Source organism: Microtus oregoni, unplaced genomic scaffold, assembly GCF_018167655.1.
Source record: "Microtus oregoni isolate MIOR12 unplaced genomic scaffold, Mior012 000072F_ref0000427, whole genome shotgun sequence".
Taxonomy (NCBI): Eukaryota; Metazoa; Chordata; class Mammalia; order Rodentia; family Cricetidae; genus Microtus; species Microtus oregoni.
The window spans coordinates 2728803-2753413 of NW_024543979.1; the positions used below are offsets into that span (position 1 = coordinate 2728803).

The 24611-nt window shown below is 42.8% G+C and overlaps 1 protein-coding gene across 6 annotated transcripts in view; it reads right to left on the reverse strand.

The window, feature by feature from the left end:
* The window catches only part of Wdfy3 (WD repeat and FYVE domain containing 3), a 248977-nt gene that overhangs the window by 181931 nt on the left and 42435 nt on the right, over positions 1-24611 (reverse strand). Inside the window, exon 1 of one of the 6 annotated variants that reach the window (XM_041642096.1) lies at positions 6176-6279. The exons of the other annotated variants lie outside the window; for them this stretch is intronic. The gene's annotated coding sequence lies outside the window, so the exon portion shown is untranslated. Of the gene's footprint in view, positions 1-6175; positions 6280-24611 lie in introns of those variants that run through there. 6 annotated transcript variants of the gene reach the window in all.

Genomic DNA, 24611 nt, shown 5'->3' on the forward strand with positions numbered 1-24611 from the left:
TTGGATTTTTTGTTTGCTTAGGTAATATTATATCCTTCTGGAGTCTTTGATAGAGTTAAAGAATGGATAGATAGTTATAGTTTTCCTTAGTTATGATAAAAGATAAAGTAGATATAAATATTGTAACTGTAATTCTTACTTGATAACTGTTTTGTTATATGTAATTTTACTATGTTAAAGTTAAAGCCTTTCTTTTTTGTTTAAACAGAAAAAGGGGAAATGATGTGGGAGTGATTTCTTATTAATAAAGACACTGCCTAGGCCCATTTGATAGGCCAACCCTTAGGTACGTGGAGAAAACAGAAGAGAATTTTGGGAGAAAGAAGCTGAGTCAGTGAGTCACCATGATTCTCCCACCTGACACAGCCGCAGGTTAAAATCTTCCCTGGTAAGCCACCTCGTGGGCTACGCAGATTATTAGAAATGGGTTAGATCAATATGTAAGAGCTAGCCAATAAGAGGCTGGAACTAATGGGCCAGGCAGTGTTTAAAAGAATACAGTTTTTGGCCGGGCGATGGTGGCGCATGCCTTTAATCCCAGCACTCGGGAGGCAGAGGCAGGCGGATCTCTGTGAGTTCGAGACCAGCCTGGTCTACAGAGCTAGTTCCAGGTCAGGCTCCAAAGCCACAGAAAAACCCTGTCTCGAAAAACCAAAAAAAAAAAAAAGAAAAAAAAAGAAAAGAAAAGGAATACAGTTTCTGTGTAATTATTTCGGGGCATAAGCTAGCCATGTGGGCGGCCGGGTGTCGGGGACGCAGCCCCGCCGCTCCTATTACAACAAAAAATGAAATATGGGGGGGGGGGGTGAGAAGCAGAAGCGTGAGCAGGGGTGACACAGCTGGGTGGCCCCTCCAGGGAGGAGCGGAAGCATGAGTGGCACTAGTGGCTTCCAGAAACTGTAGTAAGAAGTTCCTCTGGGAGAGTACTGTGCCCCAGCCAGCCTCCAGTGCCATTCTCTGAACCTGATCCCAAGTCACGTCAATGACCTACGGAGACACAGAAGCCCCTGCACATAGGAGAGTGCCCACTTGAGCTGCAGGCCCCCTGCAGATAGAGGAGCAATCACTGGAGGCTCTGCCTGGCCTGCATACAGAAGAGTGATCAACAGAGCCACAGCCCCCAACTACACCAGTTGGAGAAAGGGAGACGCCCTGAGCACAGGTTCCACCTGTATCAACTGGAGGAAGAGATGGATAGACAACAGTGTAAGAATACACTCAACAACATAAACAGTAATACAGCACCTCCAGAAGTGAGTGGATCTACAACAGCAAGATCTGAACATCCCAACGCAGATGGAGCAGAAGAAAATGACTGTAAAAATAACTTGATGAAGATGATTGAGGCCCTTAAAGAGGAATGAAAAACTTCCTTAAAGAAACAGAGGAAAAGACAAACAAAAACTTGGAAATCAACAAACCCCTTTAAAAAAAAAAAAGCAACCAAACAGATGAAGAAAATGATTCAAGACTTAATAAATAAAATAGAAGCAATAAAGAAAATATAGACTGAGGGAATTCTGGAAATCAAAAATCTGGTAAACTATCGGGATCTACAAACACAAGAATAAACAACAGAATACAAGAGATGGGAATCTCAAGCATAGAAGACACGATAGAGGTAAGACTCATCCGTCAAAGAAAATGTTAAATTCAACAAATTCTTAACACAAAATATTTAGGAAATATGGAACACTGTGAAAAAGAACAAACCTAAGAATAATAGCAACAGAAGTACAAAAAGTATATTCAACAAAATCATAGAAGAAAACTTTCCTAACCTAAAAAAGTACAAGAAGTACAACCTATGAAAGTACAAGAAGTTTACAGAACAACAAATAGACTAAACAAAACAAAAAAAGCCCCCGCCACATGACAGTCAAAACACTAAACATGCAGAATAAAGAAAGAATACTAAGAGCTAAAAAGAAAAAAGGCCAAGTAACATATAAAGGCAGACCTATTAGAATTACACCCAACTTCTCAACGGAAACAATGAAACTCAGAGGGTCCTAGACAGGAGTTATGCAGACACTAAGAGACCATGGATGTCAACCCAGACTACTATACACAGCAAAGCTTTCAATCACCAGAGACGGACAAAACAAGACATTCCACGACAAAACCAGATTTAAACAATACCTACCAATGAATCCAGCCCAACAAAAAGTACTAGAAGGAAAACTCCAAACCAAGGAAGTTAGCTACATCTACAAAGACACAGCAATAGATAATCCTAAACCAGCAAATCCATAGAAGGGAAACACATATACAATATCATCAACAACAACAAAGACAAAAATAACAGGAACTAGCAATCACTGGTCAATTATATCCCTTAGTATCAATGGACTCAATTTGCCTATAAAAAGGCACGAACTAACAGAATGGATACGAAAACAGACTCCATCCTCTGCTACACACAAGAAACACACCTCAACTTCAAACACAGACATTACCTAAGAGTAGAGGGTTGGGAAAAGATAATAGACCTAAGAAACAAGTTGGTGTAGTTATCCTAATATTTAACAAAAACTTCAGACTAAAAATAATCAAAAGAGAAGAAGGACATGTCATATTTGTCATATGAAAAATCCAACAAGATGAAGTCTTAATTCTGAACATCTATGCCCCAAATACTAGGGCACCCACATCTGTAAAAGAAACATTACTACAGCATAAATCACACATCAAACCACACACACCAATAGTGGGAGACTTCAGTGCCCCACTCTCACCACTGGACAGGCCTACCAAACAGAAATTTGACAGAAAAATAAGAGAACTAACAGATGTCATGATTCAAATGGATTAACAGACATCTATAGAACATTCCACCCAAACAAAAGAATATACCTTCTTCTCAACACCTAATGGAACCCTCTCTAAAAATGACTACATACTTGGTAACAAAACAAATCTCAACAGATACAAAAAAAAATATATAGAATAACCCCCTGTATCTTATCAGATCACCATAGCTTAAATTTAGAATTCAACAACAACACTAATTCCAGAAAACCCACAAACTCATGGAAACTAAACAACATTCAACTGAATCATCACTAGATCAAGGAAGAAAAAAAGAAGGAAATTAAAGAATTCCTAAAATTCAGTGAAAATGGCAGCACAGCATACCCAAACTTATGGGGCACAATGAAAGCAGTGCTAAGAGGAAAGTTCACAACACCATCTGCCTATATAAAGAAGTTGCAGAAATCCTACACTAGCAAATTAACAGAACTGAAAGCCCTAGGAAAAAAGGAAGCAAACTCATCCAGGAGGAGTAGATGGTTGGAAATAATCAAAATAAGGGCTGAAATCAATAAAATAGAAACGAAGAAAACAATACAAAAAATCAATGAGACAAAGAGTTGGTTCATTGAAAAAGAAAAACAAGATAGACAATCCTTTATCCAAACTAACCAAAGGCAGAGAGAGAATATCCATGTTGACAAAATCAGAAATGAAAGGGGAGACATAACAACAGACATTGAGGAAATCCAGAGATTCATCAAACTTCAAAATCCTATATACTCCACTAAATTGGAAAATTTAAAGGAAATGGACAATTTCCTGGGTAAGTACCACATACCAAAATTAAATCAAGACCAGATAAACAATTTAAACAGTTTTATAACCCCCAAGAAAATAGAAATAGTCATCAAAAGTCTCCTAATCAAAAGAAGCCCAGGACCAGATGGTTTTAGTGCAGAATTCTATAAGATTTTGAAAGAAGAGCTAATACCAATACTCAACAAATTGTTCAACATAATAGAAACAGAAAAAAACATTACTGAACTCTTTTTACAAGTCTACAGTTACCCTGATACCTAAATCACACAAAGACGCAACTAAGAAAGAGAATTACTGACCAATCTTCCTCATGAACATTGGTGCAAAAATACTCAATAAAATACTGGTAAACCGAATCCAACAATACATCAGAAAAATCATCCACCATGACCAAGTAGGCTTCATCCCAGTGATGCAGGGATGGTTCAACATATGAAAATCCATCAATATAGTCCACTACATAAACAAACTGAAAGAAAAAAGCCCACATGATCATCTCATTAGCTGTTGAGAAAGTCTACAACAAAATCCAATACTTCTTCATGATAAAGATCTTCGAGAGATTAGGGATACAAGAAACATACCTAAACATAATAAAGGCAAAATACAACAAGCTGACAGCCAACATCAAACTAAATGGAGAGAAACTCAAAGTGACCCCACTAAATCAGGAACAAGACAAGGTTGTCCACTCTCTCCATATCTATTCAATATAGTACTCAAAGTCCTAGCTAGAGCAGTAAGACAACAAAAGAAGATTAAGGGGATACAACTGGAAGAAGTCAAACTCTCATTATTTGTGGATGATAATAGTTTACATAAGGGAACTCCTGCAGTTGATAAACACCTTCAGTAATGTGGCAGGATACAAGCAAGATTAATCAGTAGTCTTCCTATATACAGATGATAAATGGGCTGAGAAAGAAATCAGAGAAACATCACCCTTCACAATAGCCACAAACAACATACAATATCTTGGGGTACCTCTAATCAAACAAGTGAAAGACCTACAGACAAAATCTTTAAGTCTTTGAAGAAAGAAATTGAAGAGGATATGGATTGAAGAGAAAATGGAAAGATCTCCCATTCTCTTGGATAGGTAGGATCAACATAGTAAAAATAGCAATCTTATCAAAAGCAATCTACAGATTCAATGCAATCCCATCAAAATCCCAATACAATTCTTTATAGGCCTCGAAAGAACAATATTCAACTTCATATGGAAAAACAAAAAACCCAAGATAGCCAAAATAATCCTATACAGACTTCCTATGACTCCATCACTCAGAAGGCTGAGGTTGGGGATTATGGTTTGAGGAAGTTTGAAGCCAGACAGGCTTTAGCAGGTCACTGAATTGAGCATCATCTCAGTATTGCATAGAGACCATCAGAGCCTCGGGGATCTCTGAAACCTGGCACCATGATAAAAATAAGAAAAACTTTGACTCCTAAAGCACTGGGTGGTTTTGTGTGTCAACATGACACAAGCTGGAGTCATCAGAGGTGACATCCGAATCAGACCTTGGAAGCTTAACTAAAGACCATTGAGTGGGACGGATCTTATTTCTAGCAAACAGACTATGCATCAAAGGAAAAAGCACAAGACACGATGCTAGGTCCTCTAACTATTGGGCACAGTTAGCACACAGGGTGACCCAGAGGGGATGATAGAGGTGAGCCCTGCATAAGAAAGGTAGGCACAAACAGATCATTAAAGGTTTATGTATGAGCTAACAATAATTTCTAAACATAGTGTGTGGGGTTGGGTGGATGAATTTAATGCTGTTTTGCTGACAAGGGTGGGGTAGAGGTAAGACAAGTGATCAACACCTGGGAACTGGCTGTCTTTCAAGGTCAAAGGACAAGATGCAGAGGACTGGGCCGTCCCCCTGTGTGGCTGCAAAAGTGCTAGTACCAGAAACTGAACCAGAGAAAGAGCCCACTCTAAGAATTGGTGTTACAGATCAAACGGGATAGATCTGACCCTGGTGAGTTAAATAGAGCATAAGAAGATGCAATGGAAAGTAAACCTAAGTCTTGAATTCAGAAAACGAAAGGTGAAGGGTGCCCCTAAATCGCACATCCAAACCAAATCTGCAGAGGCCTTCAACTCCACTTACAGCAGGGTTGTTTTATATCTTCCTAGTAAGAAAAATTGTAAAACTACTGCTAAAAATCCGAGAAAGTTTTGAGGCATCGGTTTTGTCTGTTTTGTTTTGGAATTTAGCATAACCATAGGTTCTAAAACACAGCACCAATACAAAAATATACAGTGGAAGGAAATCCCCGCAAGCTTCATGTCCCCTCCTTACAGCCATTATCACAATTTCTTGAATATCCTTGCATACGACTTATACATCTATAAGCATATAGGTGAACATGCATTGTACATCTGCTTTTAAACAGCCCATTCAAATGTAATTCTTAAGACATTTTATAGTTCCTAAGATATTTTAATCATCAAATGTATAAAGATAGATTAATCAAAATTTAAAAAGCCATTTCTACTCAGAAGCAATCCATCATCACAATTCACTAATAAGTTCAGTGTTAGTAAAGATTAATGAGAAGCCCACTAATTTATCTTCCAGGCACTGACCTTTAGAACGTTCCTTGGACAGCTCGCTCTGGGTGTGTGAGCACAATGGGGCCCATCCCCGATGGCTGGCACTTTACTCGGAACTTGAAATCTGGGCTCCGACTAGAAAGGGGAGGGAGATTCTGAATTAGTTCCTAATTCAGGTTATATTCCTCCGGAGAGAAAGCCACATCTGCTCACTGCCTCAGGCCTATGGATTCCTCCAGTCCTAAGAGCAGCTAGACACTGTGCTCTGCACACCCTTTACTGCCCGTCAGGAGTGGAGGCCTAGAGCGGTGGGTGGGCATGAGGGTTTCCTTCATAGCCTCTCACGGGTGCCAGGGCTGAGGACCATTGCCACAGAGATAAAGTATCAGATTTTATAACGATCACTCCTAAAGATCTGATCTTATTACTAAGTAATATTCAAGAACAGGAAGTGCACTTTTCAAATATTCGAGCAAACGCTGGCTTGATCTTCAGAGTGTTCCTAGCAGGAGACACCACGACATAAAAGATTCACTGTGGCAGTCTCTGTCTTCTCAGATTATCTTAACAAACACAACAGCCTGAGTGAGCAGAACCCACCCTGGACACGGCTTTCCAGAAGAGGCAGAATAGAACACCGGAAACACCACTAAATCCTGAATTCCAAAGAGTTACATACACAGCACCAAACATAGTTCTGTGACAAGATTCTTAAACAGTAAGGTCCATGATCAAAAGTGAGGTGAACGAATGAAATTCTAAGGCAAATCCACACACAGGCCTGTTTATAGGGATTGTAACCCCCAGGACTTGGGAGGAGTTAAGTCTGTATTGTCCAATATGGCAGCCACCAGCTATGTGTGGCTTAAGCTCACATTAATTCCAATACGTTAAGTAAGAAGTCTGCTTCTTGGTTTCATGAGTCACCTGTGAAGTCAGCTAGTGACAACCCATTAGATGAGATCAGGTAGGGCATTTCAGTGATTAAGAGAGTTATACTGGGTAGTGTTAGCTTGGGAATAACTTCATTTCAATCTGTCAATACAATCTAGGAAAATTGCCTATGATTTTTATTCAATGTTCAAAAATTAATTACATTAAACTGTCAGGACAAGGCGCCAATCATCTACCCCAAGCCAACAGGAACCAGGAAAAAACTTGCATTTCAAAGTTACAAACAAAAGTCTATCAGCAGTAGCTTCGCACCCAAGACTACAGCCCCTGACCCCAAGACAAGCAGGAGCAGGATCCTAGAGTTGCCGTTTCCCCGCTCTGATGCCATCACAGTCCTGAGACACAAGGAAAGAAATAACAATGACTCAAGCCAGATAGACATCCTTAGCTTCTTGCATCAACTCCAGCATAATCAGTTGTCCCCCTAAGACATCTGGCCTTTCTCTTGTAACCCCAAACTGCTGCTCACGTCAAATGTAATCACAACCAAGGGCAACACACCCGACACAAACAGCAACCTTCCAACAGTAAGACTTAACACTGCAGTCACCACCAGGACCTTGTGTGAAAGACGTCATCACCCAGATGAGCTACTGCTAGGAACAGACAGGCATTCCAGTTGTGGCTTCCACCCTGAAAACATCTGGGCCCTGGAACTGAAACAAACATTCAGGCTGTTTCCATGTTTCGGCTGCAGAGTGGCTCTAAGTGACGAGGAGGGCTGCCTCCACTGTCGGGATGGTGTGTGACCACACCCTCTGAGAGGGACAGTGGCCTCGCACGGACAAGGAGGTCGAGGGAAGGGTAAGCTGCAAGGACTCCTGTGAGGGCTCTGCCTAGTCACCTCCTGCAGTCACCAATGCCCAGAAGCTTCCATACCTGTACCATAGCAGATAGCTCAAGAAATGAACTCTAAGCTGTGGACAAAGAACCTGAGGCCCATGACGATCAGAATAGAAAGTATAGCCTGAGTCTCTACAAACTTGGTTCACTACAGTACATTAAATCAATAATTATGCTAACTTTTATTTTTGGCTTTTTTGCACAGTTTGCTAGGTTGGTATCTGGGGTGAATATGAAGTCTGAATGTGGCATGTCATGACACATTACATAAATGCTGTGATCCATGTTATCTCCAGTACCTTCCTTCTACTCAAAGACCAGCTGTAAACACGAGGCATCGTTCACAACAGGGGTTGCAGTGATTGCCACAGGTGCAGGCTCACCAGCAAGCTCACCTGCAAGCCCACCCGTCACAGCTCTTTCCCATTACCCATTACCGGGACGCGCTAATAAAAGCAACATGGGTAAGGGGTGCTCCTTCAGTCAGGCAATTGTTCTACAAGCCTGAGAACCAGATTCCAGATCCCCAGCATGCACCAAAAGGGTGAGGAGGGTATGATGGGCCACCCATCATCCCAGCACTTTGGGAAGCAGAGATCCCAGGGCCGGTTAGCCACCTAGAGCGAGTAAGCCCTAGATTCGAGGAAGAAACTGAAGAATGATCAAGGAAGACTCTCAGCATAGCCTCTGGTCTCCAAATACGTACACACATATACACTCACACACATATGCACCACTTACATGCAAACCTCTTACACACTACACATATACACACACTAAAACGAACTTATAAATTACTATGTATTTTATAAATCCAATGAAATAAGTTTTGAAAATCATGAAAACAATGAGCTCCATAAAAGCAAACTAGTCAGAACAGGTACTTCCTTCCTGTTTACAGAACCCGTCTGCAGACACTTCCTTCCTGTTTACAGAACCCGTCTGTAGACACTTCCTTCCTGTTTACAGAACCCGTCTGCAGACACTTCCTTCCTGTTTACAGAACCCGTCTGTAGACACTTCCTTCCTGTTTACAGAACCCGTCTGCAGGGGGCTGGAGAGATGGCTCAGCGGTTAAGAGCACTGACTCTTCTTCCAGAGGTTCTGAGTTCAATTCCCGGCAACCACATGGTGGCTCACAGCCATCTGTAATGAGATCTGGTGCCCTCTTCTGGGGTGCAGGGACACATGCAGGCAGAATACTGTATATGTAATAAATAAATAATCTTTAAAAAAAAATAAAAAGAACCCGTCTGCAGACACTTCCTGTTTACAGAACCCGTCTACAGACACTTCCTTCCTGTTTACAGAACCCGTCTGTAGACACTTCCTTCCTGTTTACAGAACCCGTCTGCAGACACTTCCTTCCTGTTTACAGAACCCGTCTGCAGACACTTCCTTCCTGTTTACAGAACCCGTCTGCAGACACTTCCTTCCTGTTTACAGAACCCGTCTGCAGACACTTCCTGTTTACAGAACCCGTCTGCAGACACTTCCTTCCTGTTTACAGAACCCGTCTGTAGACACTTCCTTCCTGTTTACAGAACCCGTCTGCAGACACTTCCTTCCTGTTTACAGAACCCGTCTGCAGACACTTCCTTCCTGTTTACAGAACCCGTCTGCAGACACTTCCTGTTTACAGAACCTATCTACATGCACTTCCTTCCTGTTTACAGAATCCTGACAAAATTTGCCTGGAGACCAGAGTGCGGCAAAAGCCACTAGTTAATCATAGAGACCAGGCAGTAGCGGCACACACATCTCTGTGAAATGATGTAAGCCGGGTTTCACCAAGCTGGGCTTCCTACTTTATTCTAGAATAGTGGAGACAGAGATGAGGCTTTGCTCGTCACTGTCAGAGACAAGAGCTGTTAACAGAAAGCAAAGGGTTCCAGGCTGTGGACCAGGACTAGAAAGAAGAAAAGGCAGTCTACTGTGGGGCTCCTTCTACACTGAGGGCAGTTGGAATTGACTGCTTCTACTTAAGATGAAAGAAACAGACATGAGGGGTGGTGGGAAAGAAACACAAAGACAACTAGAAACCCATCAAGCACTTATCTATGCAGAACTGTCCAACTCGACATGTGACACAGGACACATAATATGAAACTGAGTTACACATTAATAATCATTAAAAGCTCAACACATAGATGTAAAACTAATCTGAAGATGTTTCAATCTGTCCTACTTATCAAGCTTCAATAATATATCAAAAGAAGCCTTTAAGACTTTTGCTATTGCCGGGCGGTGGTGGTGCACGCCTTTAATCCCAGCACTCGGGAGGCAGAGGCAGGCAGATCTCTGTGAGTTCGAGACCAGCCTGGTCTACAAGAGCTAGTTCCAGGACAGGCTCCAAAACCACAGAGAAACCCTGTCTCGAAAAACCAAAAAAAAAAAAAAAAAAAAAAAAAAAACTTTTGCTATTTAAGTAATAGCCTTGAAGATTGCTGCATCGAAATTACTACAGGCAGATAAAAGCATGAGAAAAATTACACATGGATATTTCAGGAACAGTTTCCTACATTTCATATACAAAACCCATGCCCATACCCTCTATCGAAAACCATACGTGAGGGCCAGCCTCGGTAGCACACACCTTTAATCCCAGCACTCGGCAGGCAGAGAGAGATCTCTGTGAGTCTGAGCCAGCCAAGGTTACAGAGTAAGACCTTGTCTCAGAAAACAAACAACAAATGCAAAGCACACGAAACTAGAGAGACAATGAGTATTGAAGAGACATCTGATCCAGGCACATCAACAAAATGAGAGCAAAGAGTGGGAAAATTAAAGAATTATGTTTGTTATGAACAGACTGTTGTCATACAACAAGGTAGTGGCTTTGCTACCTGCTCCATCAACAGAAAGTCAGTGGGAACATTATCTCTCTTATGTACTAGATAATTAACAACATTTTTTGTTGTTGTTGTTGTTTTTTTTATTTTATTGAGAAAAAGAAAAAAAAAGTTTCAGCCTCCTCCCAGCCTCCCATTTCCCTCCCCCACCTCCCACCCTTCTTCCCCTCCCCCCACTCTTCTCCCCCTCCCTCTCCAGTACAAAGAGCAGTCAGGGTTCCCTGCCCTGTGGAAAGTCCAAGGTCCGCCCGCCCCCCCGTCCATGTCTAGGAAGGTGAACATCCAAACTGGCTAGGCTCCCACAAAGCCAGAACATGAAGTAGGATCAAAACCCGTGCCATTGTCCTTGGCTTCTCATCAGCCCTCATTGCTCGCCATGTTTAGAGAGTCCGGTTTTATCCCATGCTTTTAGTCACAGTCCAGCTGGCCTTGGTGAGCTCCCAATAGATCAGCCCCACTGTCTCAGTGGGTGGGTGCGCCCCTCCTGGTCCTGACTTCCTTGCTCATCTTCTCCCTCCTTCTGCTCCTCATTGGGACCTTGGGAGCTCAGTCCAGTGCTCCAGTGTGGGCCTCTGTCTCTATCCAGCAATAAATAAGGGTCACGGAGTCTACAGGTGAACCTAAAGAAGCTAAAGAAGAAGGTGAACCCAAGGAAAAACTTAGAGTTATCCTCTTGGCTATGGGAAGTAGACAAAATTGCCGGGGAGAAAATTGGGATCTTGGGGGTGGGGTGGGATGGGGGTAAGGGGAGATGGGGAGAGAAAAGTGAGAAGGGGAGGATGGGGGGAACTTGGGGAAACAGGATGATTGGGATAAAGGAAGGTTGGATAGGGGAGGACGGAAGCACAATTCTTAGTTAAGGGAGCCACCTTAGGGTTGGCAAGAGACTTGAACCTAGAGTGGCTCCCAGGAGCCCAAGGCGATGTCCCCAGTTAGTTCCTTGGGCAGCTGAGGATAGGGAACCTGAAATGACCCTATCCTATAGCAATACTGATGAATATCTTGCATATCACCATAGAACCTTCATCTGGTGATGGATGGAATTAACAAGATTTTTAAAGAAAGAAATACACATCATGTTGTGATACAGTTTTAAGTGTCAACTTGGCACTGGCTAGAATCACCTGGGGCGTTTCAGCAGGGGTCTAGATGAAGTAGACCTGCAAGCAGTGTTGGGGGGTGGGGGTGTTGTGTAATTGAGGTGGGGAAACTTTGGGTGGCACTATTCCCTAGGAAGAAGATTCTGGTGTGTGCATGTACAGAAAATGAGCCAAGCACTAGCTCACCTGCATTAAAATGCATTGCGCTCTGGCTCTGGAGGGTCACTTCCCCAAAGTGAAATGATCACCTGCCTCAAGGCCCTGTCACTGGGTTTCCCTGTAGTAATGTACTAGCCCCTCAAATTCTAGTTCACACCCTCCCCCTAAAGCTGCTTTTGTGGGGTTATCCTATCAGAGCAACAGAAAGACAAGCTTACACATTCTCTTTATGTGTATGCATGAACAAAGCAAGCCTTCATGCTGCCCCTTTCTCCCTGTTCATGAAGTAAGTGGCCACTCCAGAACCTTAACTGTCCTTATCTCTTCCCAAACCCCTGAATTCCAGGACCGAGTGAGCTCTCTATAGATGATAGCAGACTGCACATAATCAGTGCTCAAATACACTCACGATTTCCCTCTCACAACACCCAGTCTCAGAGGAGCAGCATTTGTCCGTCCGCCCTAGCCATAAACCTAGGAATCACCTTCTTGTCTCCACGTCTCCTTAAGTCTCATCAGCTCTACCAAGTCCATCTCAGCTTCATCTTTTTCCTTTTCTGACACTGCCAAGTCATCTTCTCTTTGGACCACGATGGCCTCTTTCCTGTTTTCCAACTCTTCTCCTGCCTGTCATTTCTTGCTTTTGCAGCAAGGTTCCTCTGGTTAAAGAGAAACTCTAACTGGTACATTTAAACCTGCGGATAGCTTGCAGAGCATGAAATAAGTTCCACACTCGTTATCATGACTCAGTCTGATCCCTTCCTCCCTCTCCACTGCATTCCCCTTTCTGGCTGGACATCTCCCAGGATCCTGTCAACGCCTCACATACCAACTGTTCACACCACAGGGCCTTCCTGGCACACAGAGCGCTCCATTCTCAGCTTCGCGGTCCCCTCGACCGATGGTGTTTCTGACAGGGCAGGTGCGGCTCTCCCCACAGTCTTCTGCCACCCCATCTTCCTTGGTGTTTCTACAGAATGCACTCATTAATATTGGTAAATACCTATGCACTAGTCTATCTCCCCGCCAGATCATGAGTTCCGAGGAAACAGAGCAGGCCTGTCTCGGCACCAACACTTAGTGCCTAATAAAATGCCTGACATACAAAAAAAGAACCAAAATTTTCTGAATGTGAAAGAAATTAAGGTTTAAAGGGTTTTAATTTTGTTAATTATTAGCTTTTCTATGCCACAAAGCTCAAAGACTATACTTCTTTCTCTGAAAAGTGCATCAGTGCATTCCAAAATCAAGCAAAATATTTTAATAAAATCATTCTTTAAAATGTCTAAAACAATTTCTACCTGGACCAATTGTTTTTAATATCAAGAAAATGATCCATTGTGGTAAGGTCCCAAAACAAAAGTATAAATTGCTGTCTCTTCTGCGTTGGCTATAAAGCACATGAACCGACTCCTTTACACTCCTTCAGAGTCTAATTACCCTTTCCTTACTTGTGGCTCACACCTAGGGACACGCGTCTAGGGACAGAATGCAGCAGACGTGATGATGTGTGGATAGCTCAGGAAAAGCAGCTTCCCCTGGCTGGCTGGCATCCACCATTTGCTCTGGAGGAAGCCAGCTTCCATGCTGGGCAGGCACATAACCAACAATAAGGAGGGTCCACGTGAGCAGACAACAGGCTTCCTGAGTCAACATCCACGGGTATGAGCCATCCAAAACAGGAGTTTCCACCCAGGTCACAACTTTAGATAATCTCTTGAGACATCTGAAGCCAGAAGCACTCAGCTAACCCTGTCCTGCAAGCTCAGCCCACAGGACCTGGGGTAATAGATGTGTGTCTTCCTAAGCTGTCAAGTTTGAATAGCATCATTATGACTACCACACATTTATCCATTTAATAACTACTGGCCTGTGCCTCCCTTGCCTTGCTTTCCACTGCTGCATCCTACAGGAATAGGAGGAGCATAAAATGCCACCAGAGAGGGAGAGAACCACTGTCGTGTCCGCACTCTAAAGACCTAGAGATGAAGGCCAGGTCTGCTGGCTCGCACCCAGACCCTCAGTGCTCAGAGGGCCCAGTGAGGCTTGCCCTAAATTTGAGGCCATTCAAGACTACATGGCAAGTACCAGGCCAACCAAGACTCTAATATGACCTTTTCCCAAATAGGCCATAATAATAATAATACATAAGTAAAGTGAAATAAACAAATATAAAATCCTTCCTACAATAATGAGGACAGCGGAGGAGAGAAGCTGCGCTGGAGGGGCAGTAGAAGGGAAGGGACAGGTGGCAGGTGACAGGTGGGTAAGGAGAGCTGCTGCACACTATACTCTGGGGTTTAGCCAAAGATGACAGAAATACACAGATTTCAAAGACAGAGTGAAGGCTTACAGTGAAGTAGAGAGGGGGGCTCTCAGGGCACCACTAAAGCAGGCAGCTAACCAGAGTGTGGCCAGCACTTCAGACGACAGCCTGCCCCAGGCGGGACAGTGTGCAGAAGCGACACAGCATAGAAAGCATAAACACAGCACTAGCTGTAAGCTAAATGTCAGTGGTTCTCAAGAACTCTAAAAACTCTTGATATGGAAATATTCAGAATGAAAGAAAATATTAATTATTTATAGCATAACTTTTAATTTCCGAAAATCAACAACATATCCTAAATATGCAAATTTTAAGTCACACTGTCCAATATACAGACTGTAAATTCTCTGAACTCAATACAACCCAGTCATGAAGCACCTCCACATCTCTTGACTTCACCTCTGCAAACCTCAGCCATCACTCACATCTATACATTCTAACATCAAGTACCGTTCTTCTTTCCTTCACATGTGAGAAGACCCTTGACTATCTGAATGAGATCTGTGAGAAGCTCAGGAGTCACACTCACCCAGTCCAAGTACTGCTACCCGCAGCTCTGCTGCAGTAAGTTCCTGTAGGTCAGAGGTCACTCCCCAGCTTGCTATTCCTGGAACTGAGTCCACTTCAACTGCTCTGCACCAACAATTCAATTAAAATGCAGTTACCATACAAGCTCAGCCTACACTGTAGCATGTCAGTAGTGTGTACACACACAGGTGCACACCTTCCAAAATACTTCACGATACCGTTCACTCCAGAACAATGCAGAGGAGGAAAGGAGCACAGACACAGACAAAATACTTCACGATACCGTTTACTCCAGAACAATGCAGAAGAGAAAAGGAGCACAGACACAGACAAAATACTTCACTGATACCGTTCACTCCAGAACAATGCAGAAGAGAAAAGGAGCACAGACACAGACAAAATACTTCACGATACCGTTCACTCCAGAACAATGCAGAAGAGAAAAGGAGCACAGACACAGACAAAATACTTCACGATACCGTTCACTCCAGAACAATGCAGAAGAGAAAAGGAGCACAGACACAGACGAAGCGAGCAAACCAGGAAGGGCACGAAGAGATGTTTCAAGATTTCTCAATGTTATCAGGGAAAAGTAATTTAAATTAGAATTATGGGAGCCGCCTATTTTATTCATAGGTTGGAATAAATAAATTCAAAATTAAAAAAAATAATTATAGTTTCTGAGAGACTTGTAATTGATCACATTATTTTTGCTACAAAATATTTAATTCTCCCTTGGCTGGGGGCTGGGGAGGTGGCGCAGTGGTTAAGAGCACTTGTTGCTCCTGCAGAGGACCACCGTTTGAATCCCAGAACCTGCCTGATGGAAGCCAACCATCTGGAAGTCCAGGTCCAAGGACTGGATGCCGTACTCTGGCTTCCACAGGTACAGATGCACATGGCGCGCACACGTGCATGCAGACACAACACTCATAGACATAAAATGAGAGGATGATATAGAATAGAAAAATGTTCAACTCCCTAGACCTGTGGGTTGCGATATCCTGCATAGCTGATATTTATCACTCACAGAAGTAGCAAAATTATATTTCTGAAGTAGGAACAAAATAATTTTATGATTGGGGTCACCACAACATTAAAGGCCCACACTGCTAGGTAGCGTGAGAACTACTGCCCCAGACTATGGTAAAAGTATGGTATAATTATTGGTCCTTCATCCCTTTCTTCCTCTGCACTGAACTCGGGGCCTCACACAAGCTAGACAAGTGCTCTGTTGCCGAGGCTATGGTCCCAGCCCCCAAATATTCACTCACAACAAAGTGTAGCAAGGATGCAGACGTACTTTGGAATGGATGATACAAATAAAAGCGCACCAGTACAATGGGGGAGTGGCAGCTGGTCATTCCTAATCTCCTAAACCATGCTGCCAACGGAATACATAAAACAATTAGTTCTTGATCAGATAAAGAGTTAAACACATGCTGGGTGGTGTGACGCACGCCTTTAATCCTAGTACTCGGAGGCAGAGGCAGGCGGATCTCTGTGAGTTTGAGGCCAGTCTGATCTACTCAGTGAGTTCCAGAACAGGCTCCAAAGTTACACAGAGAAACCCTGACTGGAAAAATCTAGATAGATAGATAGGTAGATAGATAGATAGATAGATAGATAGATAGATAGACATAGAGACATAGATAGAGACATAGATAGATAGAGATACTAGTATCTCTCATTCCTATACTCTTTCTGTAATCAAGTATATTAGTTTCTATAGAAAGCATAGCATCAAATGTGTAACCAAACATTTGCTGGGCTAGGCATTAATTTTCCTCAAAGGACACCCATCAGAATTTGTAATGAATGTGATACTTGGAGTTCTTTCTGAAGTATCACAAAATAAATGAAACTAGTAAAGGCAAAACTTAAACTAGACCTGTGGCACATGCCTGCAACCCCAAGCAGTCAGGAGGGGGCTCACGGTGCCTGAAGGAAGGGATTTAATAATATATTAGGGGTGCATGTATGTGTGTGTGCATGTGTGTGTGTCTGTGTCGCTATGTGTGTATGTGTACGCATGCATGCGTGTCTGTGTTGCTAAGTATGTGTGTATCTCTGTGTATATGTGTATAGGTATGAATGTGTCTGTGTGTGTGCCTATGTGTATGTGGTCCTAGGGAATCAAACCTAGTCCTAACATGTGCTAGGCAAGCTCTCCCACTGAAGTATATCTGAAACCTTAGAAACAGAAATACTTTTTTTTAATTTATTTATTTATTAAAGATTTCTGTCTCTTCCCCGCCACTGCCTCCCATTTCCCTCCCCCTCCCCCAATTAAGTCCCCCCCCTCAGTCCGAAAAGCAATCAGGGTTCCCTGTCCTGTGGGAAGTCCAAGGAACCCCCACCTCCATCCAGGTCTAGTAACAGAAATACTTTTTAAAGTACATATTAAAAACAATAGCCAGTGTCTGGAGAGCTGGCCCAGTGAATCCAAGCCCATGAACCCAGATCAAAAGCCAGATGACTTCAGGAGTGCCTGTAATCCCATCTCATCTTCCATGGCCAGATGAGAAGTATGGGCCAGTGAAGCCATAAAACCCATGGACCTCTGCACCAGCATCTACGGCAGAAAAACAATGAACGTGGGAACAGACAACTGAGGTGCCTACATCCATTCACACAAATCAACATATACACACAAAGTAAAGCAAGTTAAATACAACAAAATATGAAACACTGGCATAATGATGGGCACGCACACACCAGCAACATATTACATGAAGCCCAGGAGAAACACTTCACATGTAAAGCCAACTGATTTTCAGCAAGGAAACTGTGACCGTTCAACAGGAAAAGGACGATTGTAGCGGATTTCTAATTGGTCTTAATAGTGAAAACCCAGAGTCAGATACTAAGGGGTGAACGCTGCCAGCCACTAGTTCTTACCTGTACAAAATCCTCAGACCGAAGGGGGTATCCTGTCCCTACAAGTCCTCAGACTGAATGACCTGAGCTGCTCCCTCTCTAAACCCAGCCATATCCCTTCCAGTCTCCACCTCCCTAGTGCTGGGATGATTAAAGGCCTGAGACTCCCAAGTACTGGGACTAAAGGTAAGAGCCACCACACCATTAACCTGGCTCTGTTTCTCTTTCAGACTGGATCAATCTAGTATAGTCCAAGGTGGCCTTGAATTCACAGAGATCCTTTTGTCCCTGCCTTCTGAGTGCTGGGATTAAAGGTGTGCGCCACCACTGCCTGGCCTCTGTGGTTAACTAGTAATTAGCTCTGCAATCTGCCCTTCAGGCAAGCTTTATTTGTTAGATCAAAAACAAAATATTTATCTAAATTAAAAACAAAAACTTACTCTGAAAAAATGGGAATAACCACATAAAAGTTAGCGTCAATACACTACAGTTGAAAGCATAAAACTCAATGATCTTGAACTTGGCAATGTTTTGTTTTAAATGTCACCTAAACAACAAGCAAACCAAGCGAATACTAGAAACACAGGTCCACAGGTCTTCAGAAAAATTCAGTATTTCAGTGTACCACAGGGCCAACAAAGCAAAAAGGTAGAACATAGGAAACCTTTGGAACTGATATATTTCACTAGGGTTTAATATTCAGCACCCACAGAGATGTTTTATAACCCACCAACAAGAACGTAACACAATCCTGAAACAGCCAAAGAAATGAACACATAAATTATTTGCTTGTTTACTTATTACTGACCAGGACACTGTGGAATGGAACGCTCATGTGTCATTGTAACATGTAACACAGAAAGCACTTTCATTGGCCCTGCAAAGGCTGGTCACCGTATGACCCAGCAAATTCTCAAAAACACTGGACACAGACAGACAGAGTCTGAGATCCCCAGTAGTGCCATTCACAATGGTGAAAAGTAGACATAACTCAACTGTTTATCAAAGGAACAAAAGGGGACATATACTCATGATAAAGTATTGTTCTGTCCTAAAAAAATTGAAGTTCAGTACCTGCAGTAACGTAGATGACCTTGAAAACATTCTATGTGAAAAAGCCATATATGAAGAGGAAAATCTTTTAAGATCACACGTGAAATGTGTGAGACAGGCAGACACAGAGACAAAAGGCAGAGGTTATCAGAGACCGTAAGTGAGGAGCGGAAAATCACTGCCGAATCAGCAAAGAGTCTATCTGAGACAAAGAAAAGTTCTGGAAATAGAAGTGATGATTACAGAACATTTTGAATGCATAAAGTATCAATGAATCACAGTTAAATATAATTAAATGGCACTTTTAGATGATACAGATTTTATCACTATAAAAATACATTTATTACAATACTAATCACAAAATTTGAACAAATCTAATGCCTGTCACAACAAAATTCCAAACCAATATTAACTGATAAAGTTCAAAGTAAATACTGACATTAAAATAAAGCACCCAACTCTGGCCATGTTAAAGGAACCCCCATGAGCCCCGAGAAGCCTGCCTGATAGCATGAACCTCCAAACCGTGAGGGAACTCAGACACTGCACACAAACAAGAGCAAGGTTCAGTGAAGGCCTGATCTCCAGCCATCTGTTTTTACTTCATTTCTGTTCCACACCTCACACACTCTCTTTATATTAGCTTTAAACTAGGATCCCCAAGAGAAAGTCTGTTCGCTCAGATATTTAACAATGGGAAATGTACAAGAAAGGAAAAACACCCAAACCTGCACGACCTGTGGGTAGTAGAAACAGTAAGCGTGCAAACCTCAGTTAAGGGGCACTAGAATAAAGAAGGCTTGGTTGTACAAAACACACACCCAAGTTTCATGATTCTGGCAAGCACTGCAGAATCAATTACCCTCTGTGTTGTTTGCTCCGCACGAAGGCTGGTGCTCCTGTTTCATGATCCACTAATCCTGAAATTACAGCTGATGTTCTTCACCATAAGACTAGAGCCCTGCCACACATCTAAGGGCAACTGCTCATTATAAAAAGTTCTGGTTTGATTATCAGTCTGGCTAGCTATAAGAAAACCATCTGTTTTGTGGGCAGCCTGTAATTTCAGAGAAGGAATAAATAACCTCATAAACTAAAATGAGAAAAACATAAAGACAACAGGCCAAGAAATGAAAGGGAAAGGTAATGCGAGTCCCCAGTGGGCAGCTGACAAGAGGTGGCCACAGAAAGAACAAACACGAACCCATGCAGCTGCACCTCCATGATTACTCCATCTTGCTTCCCCACTTCCTGTCCGGCGTTCTGTGCCGTCACGAGGGCCAGCATGCTCTTCTCGGTGAGCAAGAACCAGCTGTGCTCCTTACTTGTACAAATGATTTATCTATCGGCATGAGTGAATCACTAACAGCTTCTTTCGCTACACCCAAGGATGCCAGGGTCGCAGCGTAGGATGGCAGCAAGCAATCTGCTTCTGAAGCAGGAGGGGAGAGCTGTTCTACAAATAGAATGCAGACCTTGCCCAGCAGCATTTCAGTGTATCCAGAACATGTTGCAAATGGACCATTCACACGCATGTTGTTCTAGCCACACAGCTAAGGTACATTATCAGCCTAGAAGTCCATCACTGAAAAATGGACACTGAAAAAACGGTCTATAGATACAATGGTATTTTACTCAAATGAAAAATATTATGAAATTTGTATATAAATGCATAGAAATAGAAAAATTATATTGTTACTCTTTTCTATGTGACTCCTAGCTTCAAAACTCTAATGTCGTGTGTTTGATTCTGAGTACCTATGGAAGCCAGAAACTAGAAAAAGATCACTGCAGGAGAGATGCATTGAGGAAGGGGCTAGGAGAACAGAGGTGACATAAAAGTGAAAAGGATGGAGCTGAGGACAGCAGGGGAGAAGGGGGAGAGGAGAGCGATGAGGAGAAGGGGAAGAGCCAACTAGAATAAGGGAAGTATAAAATGTATGCAAACTACTGTCTTGTTATCGGGATGTCTTGTTATCGGGATTATTTAGTTGTCTTGCACTCAGGATGCAGAGGCAGAAGGATCTCTATGAGTTCAAGGCCAGTCTAGCCTACATAGGAACCTTCAGTCTGTCAGAGCTACATAGTGAGACCTTGTGCCAAACAAGACCCCCAACAAACAAAAACACAGCTTTATGATGATAATTAAAAGACGAGTTTGAGAAGAGATACCTTACATGGCTAAAAAAAAGTTCCCAGAAGCCATGGATTATGTGATAAACGTTCCAGTAACAGGTGTGGGGTACCTCCTTAGGAGCTAGACCTGAGCTGGAAGACCCCTCCCTGCCACATGGTTGCCACTGTCCCAGAAACTACTGTAGACTGCCTGAGGTAGTGACTGGATCAGAGAAACATCCATTAGCCCAGCTGTGACTCCCACATCAGCTGTGAGACAAACCTGACAGGCAAGATAAGCCCACTGGTGCAATATTGGCACTAGCACCACGTGAGTAACCAGTGGCTATCTGAACGGATCCGAGACCCACTCCACAGAAGGAAATTTACACATGTGCGTAAACCTGGTCAAAACCCATGGCACTGATACCAAATACTGTGCTTTAGTAAATTGCCAGTGTCAAGCTGCCTTCTAAGTATTTATGTTTCTATCCATTGATGTCAGCAACTCTCAGGCTTAATCAGAGAAGGTTCCCTTTCCAGTGTAGGGTGGCGAATACAGACACTCATGGATGAGAATAAAGGATGAAAGTGTGCTCAGCCCTAAACCAGACAGTCCCACCACGGCTCAGGAAACACTGCATAAGACGGGCCATAAAGACTCTAAGAGCCAGAAGACAGGGGCAAGGGTTCTGAGAGGTCATTTCCTAGGCACGACACAGCTGCTGCTATCGGATATTCATAGCAGATGTGGATGCTTGCACTGGATCTGCCCGGACAGGATGGCCTGGATGGAGGAGGGCCTCACGGGCCCTTAGCACTCACTGCTGGACCAGTTACCACTGGCTATTGACAGAGCCACTGACGACACCACCAGGCTTCAAGAAATAGTCTCGGGGGCTGGAGAGATTGCTCAGCAGTTAAGAACATTGCCTGCTCTTCCAAAGGTCCTGAGTTCAATTCCCAGCAACCACATGGTGGCTCACAACCATCTGTAATGAGGTCTGGTGCCCTCTCCTGGACTGTAGGCATACACGCAGACAGAATATTGTATACATAATGAATAAATAAATATTAAAAAAAATAGTCTCAACTCAATGGCTGCAGATGGCCCCAGTTAAATCACACTTCTCTCTCTCTCTCTCTCTCTCTCTCTCTCTCTCTCTCTCTCTCTCTCTCACACACACACACACACACACACACACAGTCATGAGCCTGTGTCATGGCGTGACAGGGACAGGAGGTAAGAGGGTGTGAGGAAAGAAAAGTCAGAATATGCTGTACACATATTTGAGATTATCAAATAACAAAATCAATCAATAACAAAAGGGGGAAAACAGAGCTCTTGTGATTTCTAATCATTCTTACAAATTAATCAGATTCTTGACAAGCTAAAACTAATATTCAGAGTTAAAATAACTCTGATGAAAGCTAGCCAGCTACGTGACTGCAGTCTAAAAATGACAGACTACAGAAATTCCTTTGAGCAAACTGCAAGTTTTGAGAATTCTATCGTGCTGCATTTAGATTCTGGCTGCCAAGCATCTTCTTATGACTCGCTTGATAAACAATACTGGCAGTTCTACTTTAAAAATATTGATCCAGTTATTGACCAAAACCAAAAAACAAAACACAGTGTCATGTCTTTGCATGGCTCTAAGGACTGGCCTAACTGCAGTGGCGAGGGAATAAAGAAAGAACAGAAAACAGGCGGGCACATGTACGGAGAAGGTGGGATCCAGCTCAGCACCCTGGAAGCAGTATTTATTATAGACAACGGAATAAGGAGGCAGGGCTATTCCATCCAGATTAATAAGGAGGCAGGTTAGCTAGTCTAGGTAGGTACTGTCTCCTTTCTGACCATGAACATGTGCAGAGAGAAAGCCATGGATGACATTTTTTACAGACCTTGTCAACATCCACAATGGACCCAAGGAAGGCTCTGCCGTCCCTGAGCTTCCCCAGGGGAAGGCTTTGCCACTGCCACAGGGCTGAGTCACTGGAGTCCTTGGCTTGGCTGTGCCCATATCAACAGCACACATTTGCTTAGAACCTCATTCCCCTCCTACATGCCAATAAATTCCACTTTCCTTGACTGAAATTAGACATACAATCTTCTTTATTTGGAGCTTTTATTGACACAAGCTCTCTCTGTATATCTGGCTGTCATGGAACTCACTATGGAGACCAGGCTGGCCTCAAACTCACAAAGATGATCTGGTCCCTATCTCCCAACTGCATGTAGCACCATGCCCAGTCAAAGTCACGTGGTTTTAATGCACTAAGCAAACAAGTCTTCTGAGTTACTGCGCTGATACCTGTCATCTCTGTTCTATAAACTGTAGACTTGTTCCGATGACAGAGTTATGGACACCGAGAAAGGAGGTGAGGGAAGAAGGTGAGGGCTATACTAAGAACACTGAGAAAGGCCGAGACCCAGGGGACCAGCCAACCAAGGCTATCGGGAGCTCGAAGTCCCCCTTTCAGAGTAGCTCAGAGCCGGGATCAAAGCCATATGGATGGACAGTCTTCAAAGAAAGGATGGTATCTGAAGCTACAGAACGATAAAGTCTGTTTGAAAATGACTGGGGAGAAGTCTAAAGTTAGTTTATTCTGTACCTGAAATAACACTTGTTTAGGGTCCAGCATTAACATGTGTTAATAGCATACCGTCAACACTGAGAGTTATCCCTGTGTCTGCAGAAAATAACCACTTCATTTCTTCCTTGTTTACGTATCAGTTACATTTAAATTTATTATTTTTTCTACTATCTAAACAGTTAGAGCAATAACAGAGTCACAAACAGATAGATTAAATTTTAAATTTTAATTATTTAAAATTTTAAAGAAATTTTAAATCTGAGTGGCAAAATCTACTGTAAGCAATGTCAAAACCCAAATAGGAAAACACCGACAATGTGTATTACAGCTTGGCTCTACTGAGATATAATAGGTTGAACAGCTGAAACACGGAAAACTTGAGAAAATGGAGTAATATTAAGAGTAAAAATGTTGATACTAGTGGGGAACATGTTCTCTCTATGGAAAGGGTCAAGTGAAGGTATCAGTGTGAATCTGTATTCCAAAATACGGCTGGCCCGACCCACCTGCAGTCATACGCAGGAGTTCCAGGTCATCCTTGGCCACATGGTGAGTGAGGTTGCAGAAGATACTGTCTCAAATGAACAAACAACCACCAAACATTACTGTTCATACACTTATCTATGTAAAAGGAGCATACAGACATACAGATGATACATACATATACATGTGTGTTTTTATGTATAAAGATAGACATATTTACTGGCTCTGTTCCCTAATGGAGCCTAAAAACAAAGCACCCACCACTGGCATACATGCCAAGTGTCTGCATCGTGGTTTCTTCTTGTGAAGAGGAACCACAGCCACTCAGGGCAAGGACCAACTCCAAGCAGTGATCACTACAAGCACACGGTGAGCCTTCCTATGAAGGGTGAAAATAATGACACGCTCATTTAAAAAAATGTTGGGAAATAAAAGGACATAAGAATACAGTGAGACATGAGGCAGTCTGAGAACCAAAATGCTGATAAAATCATTAATCGTGGAGAAGGGGGAGGAAACTGGGATTTCAAATCAATTATAAATAGAATAATTCCAACAAGCATCACCAACACATG